The 7,500-nt window shown below is 45.2% G+C and overlaps 1 protein-coding gene across 1 annotated transcript in view; it reads right to left on the reverse strand.

The window, feature by feature from the left end:
* Positions 1 to 7,500, reverse strand: part of LOC125034606 (multiple PDZ domain protein-like) — a 419,124-nt gene that overhangs the window by 252,623 nt on the left and 159,001 nt on the right. The gene's annotated exons all lie outside the window — the stretch shown is intronic.

Below are 7,500 nucleotides of genomic sequence, written 5' to 3' on the forward strand. Positions count from 1 at the left end.
CAGAGATAGGAATGACGATGGGGGACGGAGAGAGATAGGAATGATACGACGGAGGAAGGGGGAAGGGAGAAAAGAGGGGATTTCAAGTGGTAAATTAAGTGACATAAATAACCAACCAAATTTAGTTCCACCAAAAGGGGAAGGAAATATAAAACAATTTGGTAACCAGAAAATGATGAAATGATAGCAAGTGCACATCCCAAGAATCCCTAACACATATATGCAAATCGCCATCACAGGATAGCCCTAAGCCTTACATAAAATACAAAACCGAAGCTTAAAACACAATAAACAAGTGCCCTTCCACCCCCTACCACCTAATCGCACCTCGTAACGCACTCGAGATTCATATATCAGAGGTATCCTTTGAGGTTTTTCGCTCTGGTAGTTGTTATTACTCGTTCTTGCATATCTTCACGCTCTGGCACAGTGCCAGGAACGAGCGGCACGCCGAAGATAACATGCGAGTGCCCGAGGCAAGGTGGTGGTGTCTCGAGTCCAGCAAAAGGAACACGCGAACTGATCTCGCTTTTACTTTACAATCAAGACGAATGGCCTTAAGCGTTGTCCTTAGTTACATTTCGTTTTAGTATACTATCCTAAGGAATCTGTCTTTTAAGTCATTTTTGAGTGAAGGGAGAGAAGGTGAGAGAGAGGAGTTTATATACAGCGTCCTTTGAAGTGGATCAAAGCCTCCCATCAGCACACACATACACACACGCACACACACCCGTACAACCACGCGTGCACGTAAATGGCCGAACAAAATATTACGGTCACTCTTCTTTTGCGTTTAAATGAACACCATAAAGATAAAAAAAAAAAAAAAAAAAAAAAAAAAGCCTACTCAGGCAAAACCCTCGGATGTAAAAATAAGTTGATTTCAATGCAATCAAATGACGAGGAAATGATGACTAAAAATTCATTGCTAGGACTTACGAAAGGGAATTATCAAATTTCATTGAGGATCAAATTCGGGTCAATGTTACTAGAAAGAAGTTAGGTCAGCAATTTCTTCAATCTATCGAGAGTCAAAAACAAGAAAAATCACGAAAACGAAAAAACTGGAAGAAGAGGAGGACGCGGAGGAGGCGGGGGAGGAAGAAGAAGAGGAGGAGGAGGAGGAGGAGGAGGAGGAGGAGGAGGAAGAAGAAGAAGAAGAAGAAGAAGAAGAAGAAGAAGAAGAAGAAGAAGAAGAAGAAGAAGAAGAAGAAGAAGAAGAAGAAGAAGAAGAAGAAGAAGAAGAAGAAGAAGAAGAAGAAGAAGAAGAAGAAGAAGAAGAAGAAGAAGAAGAAGAAGAAGAAGAAGAAGAAGAAGAAGAAGAAGAAGAAGAAGAAGAAGAAGAAGAAGAAGAAGAAGAAGAGGAAGAAGAAGAGGAGGAGGAAGAAGAAGAAGAAGAAGAAGAAGAAGAAGAAGAAGAAGAAGAAGAAGAAGAAGAAGAAGAAGAAGAAGAAGAAGAAGAAGAAGAAGAAGAAGAAGAAGAAGAAGAAGAAGAAGAAGAAGAAGAAGAAGAAGAAGAAGAAGAAGAAGAAGAAGAAGAAGAAGAAGAAGAAGAAGAAGAAGAAGAAGAAGAAGAAGAGAAAGAAGAAGAAGAAGAGGAAGAGAAAGAAGAAGAAGAAGAAGGAGAGAAAGAAGAAGAAGGAGAGAAAGAAGAAGAAGAAGAAGAAGAAGAAGAAGAAGAAGAAGAAGAAGAAGAAGAAGAAGAAGAAGAAGAAGAAGAAGAAGAAGAAGAAGAAGAAGAAGAAGAAGAAGAAGAAGAGAAAGAAGAAGAAGAAGAGGAAGAGAAAGAAGACGAAGAAGAAGGAAGAAGAAGGAGAGAAAGAAGAAGAAGAAGAAGAAGAAGAAGAAGAAGAAGAAGAAGAAGAAGAAGAAGAAGAAGAAGAAGAAGAAGAAGAAGAAGAAGAAGAAGAAGAAGAAGAAGAAGAAGAAGAAGAAGAAGAAGAAGAAGAAGAAGAAGAAGAAGAAGAAGAAGAAGAAGAAGAAGAAGAAGAAGAAGAAGAAGAAGAAGAAGAAGAAGAAGAAGAAGAAGAAGAAGAAGAAGAAAATGAAGAAGAAGAAGAAGGAAAATAAAAATAAAAATAAAAATAAAAAGAAGAGGAAGAGGGGGGAGGGAGGGAGAGGGAGGAAGGGAGGGAGGGAGGGAGGGAGAATAATAATAATGAAATAAAATATGATAAAATAAAATAAAATAATATAAAAGAAGGAGAAGAAAAAATAAGATGAAGAAAAGGGAGGAGGAGGAGGACATGCATGAAGGAGCAGCAGAGGACACACCAAGACGCCCGTTTCCGATCCACTATTATTGTTCTCTTCTCCTCCCTTCTTCGTGTTTCCTTCATCAGAGCGTGCGCGTCTCTCTTCATTACCGGCAAGATTTTCTCCCTTATTAACATGCTCCGCTCTCTTGTCGGCGTATCCTAACGTCATTTACGAGAGCAAAGTTTATCTAAAAAAATAATCCAGCATTTTTGTCAGGCAGACTCTTGACGCCTATTTTATCGCTAGTCGCAAAATATTACATCGAAAATTATACAGGATGGTTAATGGCTGACTGGCTAGTTAAGCAAACTGATTGACCTATATCGACTGACTGATTGATTTACTGACTCTCCTCCTGCTGACTGGTTGACTTACTGACTAACCACCACCCAACTAACCGAGCAACAGACTGACTGCGTGACTGACTGCCTTCACCCCATCCCAAGAATCAGCATCAGCGTCAGCATCAGCAGCACAAGCACACCAGCGGAGCCTCACTCCTTGGTATGCAGAACTCAGCATGGTCGTCTGCCAGTAACTTTGCACTTTATATTCACTCTTGATCAGAGCCGTTCTGTTTCCCTGATACATACATCCCTCTTGTCTTACATCTACTTGCTATCTCTCCAAAGAACGCTAGCCAATACCCACACCTTAACTACAGGGAAATATATTTTGACGACCCTCCTTCCGTGTTCAGTTGTGTCCCTATTACTCGAGGTGGAGGAAGAAGTCTCCTTCGCTATGACGCCGCTGGTCTCACATGGACGACCATTACGAGACAATATTAACACTCTCTCGCCGTCCCGCCGCGCCTCCTCGACACATTCCTCACACCGGCTTGCCTAAACGGGCGGCGCTGGACTGTAAAATCCGCCGTAGATTATGCCGGACGGATCCCGATTTTAATAACTGCATTCTCTAGGCCATTATAATTCAAAGTCGCTAGTAACATATATGAAGGGGGGATAATGTCCATTAATATGCAAAACCACGACTACAAATCTAAATATCTTTCGCGGGGCGCACCAGACCACACCCCTCCGTCACGCCCGCACTCGATTTCCATGTTATTATGGGCGCTCCTGTCTACAGATAAAAAGTGTTTAGTTGAATATTACACGCGATAACTTCTCGAGATACAAATATACACACCCATTGAACTTAAATCGACGTTCTTATTCAATCGTGAGTAAATTAGCATGAATATCTGTATTCATCCATCTTAATCCTATCAACGTTCTTTCACGAAGAATAAGGAAAATATATCTTAATAAACAATCAAACCCTTAAACACAGAATGACGGAAAACTACAGGACTTTAAAAAATGCAGAACAAAATAGTCTAGCTTTGTGGCCCAGACAATCAGCGCCGCGTCTCTCTCTCGCAGAACTGACTCGGTTAATGGGCCACGGAATTTCGATGCGACGGCAAGGGGAAAAAGGGATGGGACTCCGACATCCCTCTGTCTTAATATCCGATCTCTTCTTTCTCTTAACATCCGATCGCTTCCTTTTTATCATCATTCAACCTCCTCTTTTCTCTAATCATCCGATTTCCTTCCTCTTTCTCCACCGCGACTGAAACACGTAAAAAACTGTCGCTTTTCATTACGTGAGGTCGTAACACTGATCGTTAAAACATTAACCTTTCTATAACGAGCTGGCAACGGAGCGCGGAGTCCCCGTGGTTCTCGCATACCTGTGGGAATGCGGTAGATAAGGGTCGCGGGGGCACGTCGGGGGTCGCACCTGTCCTCTTGCCTGTAACCTCCCCTTCGGTACTTCACATAGTTCACCTTTCCGCCCCTATGCCATTATCTGGTTATGTCTGAGTGACGTTAAATATTCCTGATTTTTATATAAAGCAATAGTCTATCCACGGGAGCTGTGTCGCTGTCAGTATCCATTCCCGCCGTCTCCCCTTCATGTCCATGTGTAATGAGACTCGTCAGCATTCCAAAGCCGCCGCTGACGGCGAAACAAATCCGCTGATGTCTCTCTCTCTCACCTGACGCTTACGACCAAGCATCCGCCGTTGGATGTCGATTCTGATGAAAGACTCACTCTTGCTCACTGTCATCATTCCCTGAAGCTAGTTAGGCGAAGGAAAAAACTCCCAAAAAATCCCCCGAAAACATCTGGACTTCGAAATGCGCCACGTTCTCCGTCCTCCTTAGCTTTTCCTGACAGGCCTACTTCCCCGCTTCCTCTCCTCTCTTCCCTCCCCGTATTTTTTCTCTGCTTGCTTCCAACTCGCCCACCGTTGCTTGTCTTTTGTCTCCTCCTCCCTTCCCTTCACTCCATTTTTCTTACTCCTCTTCATGTTTTCCCTCTTTCAGTGTAGAAAAAAAAAATCATCAGAATGACCCACCGAGGGAGAGACACTGAGGTGAAGGGTAAGAGCGACTGACGTCAAACGCAGCACTTTCATAGCGGAACCGGGCTCTCACGAGGGACCCGGTGTCAATACCTACAAGATTCGCTTTCATTTATGTTCAACTTTTCCTTTCTTTTCTTTTCTTTTTTCTCTCCATATTCTTTCAGTTACTGATCAACGGAATTGCAGTACATTTAGAAGAGAAGGGACTAGATCATTTAACATTACATTAAGAAAAAACAACAACTATGGTTCTGTTCGGCGACTCCTGCAAGATTCACGAAAATGTGTAAATAGATGCGTACAACTGTAAGCTCAAAATAGCGAATACGAGCGAGGGGGTGAACGAACGAGTCTCGGAATCAGCGAGTGGATGAACAGACGACTACTTACGAGTGTTCATTATGCTGTACTTGGGCGTATTCAGGTTCGCGTGCGCTGGCTGGCGGAGTGCCGAAAACAGACAGCGGAAAGCGCCCGCCTTCTCGGCACACACAATATTTCCACTCCACACAAAGGCTACTAAAAACCACAGACTCCATCGCGTTCTTGAACCAATTTCTTTGCCTTCCTCGAGACCTGGGGCCCCCTTCCCCCTTTCCTCCCTCCCCTCTCCCCTCTCCCCTCTCCTCTTCCCCCCGCGTCCTTGTGCATGGCATCTATCCTTTACATCTCAAAAAGCCGTTCCGTCAAGAGCGGCCGGTAAGAGGAGGAGGAAAACAGGAAACGCGAAAGAAGAGGGAAGCGAGGTCGGACTCGCTCGCACAAAGGGAGGGAGGAGGAGGAGGAGAGGGAGAGGGAGAGGGAGAGGGAGAGGGAGAGGGAGAGGGAGAGGGAGAGGGAGAGGGAGAGGGAGAGGGAGAGGGAGAGGGAGAGGGAGAGGGAGAGGGGGAGAGGAGAGGGAGAGGGGGAGAGGGAGAGGGAGAGGGAGAGGGAGAGGGAGAGGGAGAGGGAGAGGGAGAGGGAGAGAGAGAGAGAGAGACGGGGAGGGAGGAAGAGGGAGAGAGAAAGGGAAAGGACGAGAGAGACGGTGAGTGAGAAAGAATACATCTATAAAGAAAGACCAAGTGAGGCATTAAGACGCAAAAAACGAGAGGGAGAGAGAGAGTGGCTAAGATCTACGGGGGAGGGGGGGGGGTGTAACGAGAGAGCGAGAAAGAACAGAAAAAAGTAATCTTTGTGGCCATCCATTAACGAGACCCTTCACGACGGTAATGCGAGGTCTCTGCAGCGCTCCTCTGACTGACGCAGATTTACCTGATGGCGTTCGTCCCGCCGGCGAGTGAGGCGAGCGGGATTCTCGCCCTTCACTCAGGCCTCATTCTCCTTCCTTCGTTTCCTCCACCTTGCCCTCTCCGGCTCTCTTGCCCTCTTGCTCTTTCGCTCTTAATTCATACCTTGTTCTCCTTCCTTCGTTTCCTCTCTCTCGCCCTTAACTCGTGGGTTGTTCTTCCTCTCTTCCTCTCTATTTCTCGCTTGCCCTCTCGTCCTCGCCCTCTCGATTCACTGGTTGTTCTATCTCCTGCCTTTCCTTCTTCCTCTCTTACCCTTTCGGTCTCGGCTCACGGATTGTTATTCCTTCCTTTCCTCCATCTTCCCCTCTCACCCTTTCGCCTTAGACTCCTGCGTTATTCTTTTTCATTTTCTTCATATTACTTTTTTTTTTCTCTCCCACTCACAACTCATGAGGTGTTCTTCCACTTGCCTTTCCTCCACCAACAGGCCTCTCTCTCCTCTCTTCTTCCTCCCTCCCCATCCTCCCCTCTCGCCCTCTACTAATCAGATCCCCCAATCCCAGTTTCTCATTCAACTTCCAACCCTGCACTTTGGTGGGGGAGATGGAAGGGGGTGGCACCTGAAGTTATTGAAGAGAAAGACTTTAAAGCGAACAACTTTCGTCTAGTATTTTCTCTTTTCATCTACTTTTTCGTGTCACCCGACGTGCAGAAAATACTAACACCTCTCTTCATCTCCTTTTCTCTTTTCAGTTTTTCTCTTTTCAGTTACTCTCTTCTCTCGCTTCTCAGGCCATCCACGCTATCTATCATCGTTCTCTAGCTCTCATTTCCGTCTGTCTGTCACTCCCGTAATCATCTTGTCACTTCTCGCCATCCATGACGACAGGTATGACGCGTCACGGGGAATGTACAGCTTGTACTCGGCACGCGATCGTCAGAACATGACTGAACAACACGAACGGAGGTGTGAACACCCCTTATTCTCATACATACAACACGGACGAGTTCATGGACACCCCGTTGTACTCGTGAATACAACATGGACAGACATTTGAACACTTCCCTTTGTACTAATGCACACAGTATTTAAGAAGGTCCATCCCTTGACCCACGCAACATGAACAAAAGTTGTACCACCGTCTCCCTTTGCATCCGTTCACACACTCCTTTTGTTGTCACGAAAGCAACGTGACCAGAAATGCGACTCCCCTTCCCTCTCGCCTTGGCACCCACACATACTTGTTTTTATTTTTCTGTTCGATTCGCATTAACAATGACAAAATAAAACGCTCCTGATTTCTTGTTCGGGAAGGGAGCGCGTATGCAAACCCAAGCGGCTGCTCCAAAACACGCTAGTATAAACCCCAAGTAACTCCAATTCTAAAGGTAATTGCAGTGATATTTTACACACACTACGGCGTCTGGGTGTCCTGATTTTAGCTACACGGCATTCGGTGCAATATCCCTTTAGCAGTACCGGAACTAGAGGCTATATTCACGAACAGCAACTTTAACGGTAAAGTCCGTCTCCAGTGACAAATTTTATCAGTACAGTATCAATTACTTTCTCTGTCTGTCTACTTATCTTCCTCCCTTTCTGCTATTTCCCCGCCATCCATCTCT

Source organism: Penaeus chinensis, chromosome 18, assembly GCF_019202785.1.
Source record: "Penaeus chinensis breed Huanghai No. 1 chromosome 18, ASM1920278v2, whole genome shotgun sequence".
In the NCBI taxonomy this organism is placed as follows: Eukaryota; Metazoa; Arthropoda; class Malacostraca; order Decapoda; family Penaeidae; genus Penaeus; species Penaeus chinensis.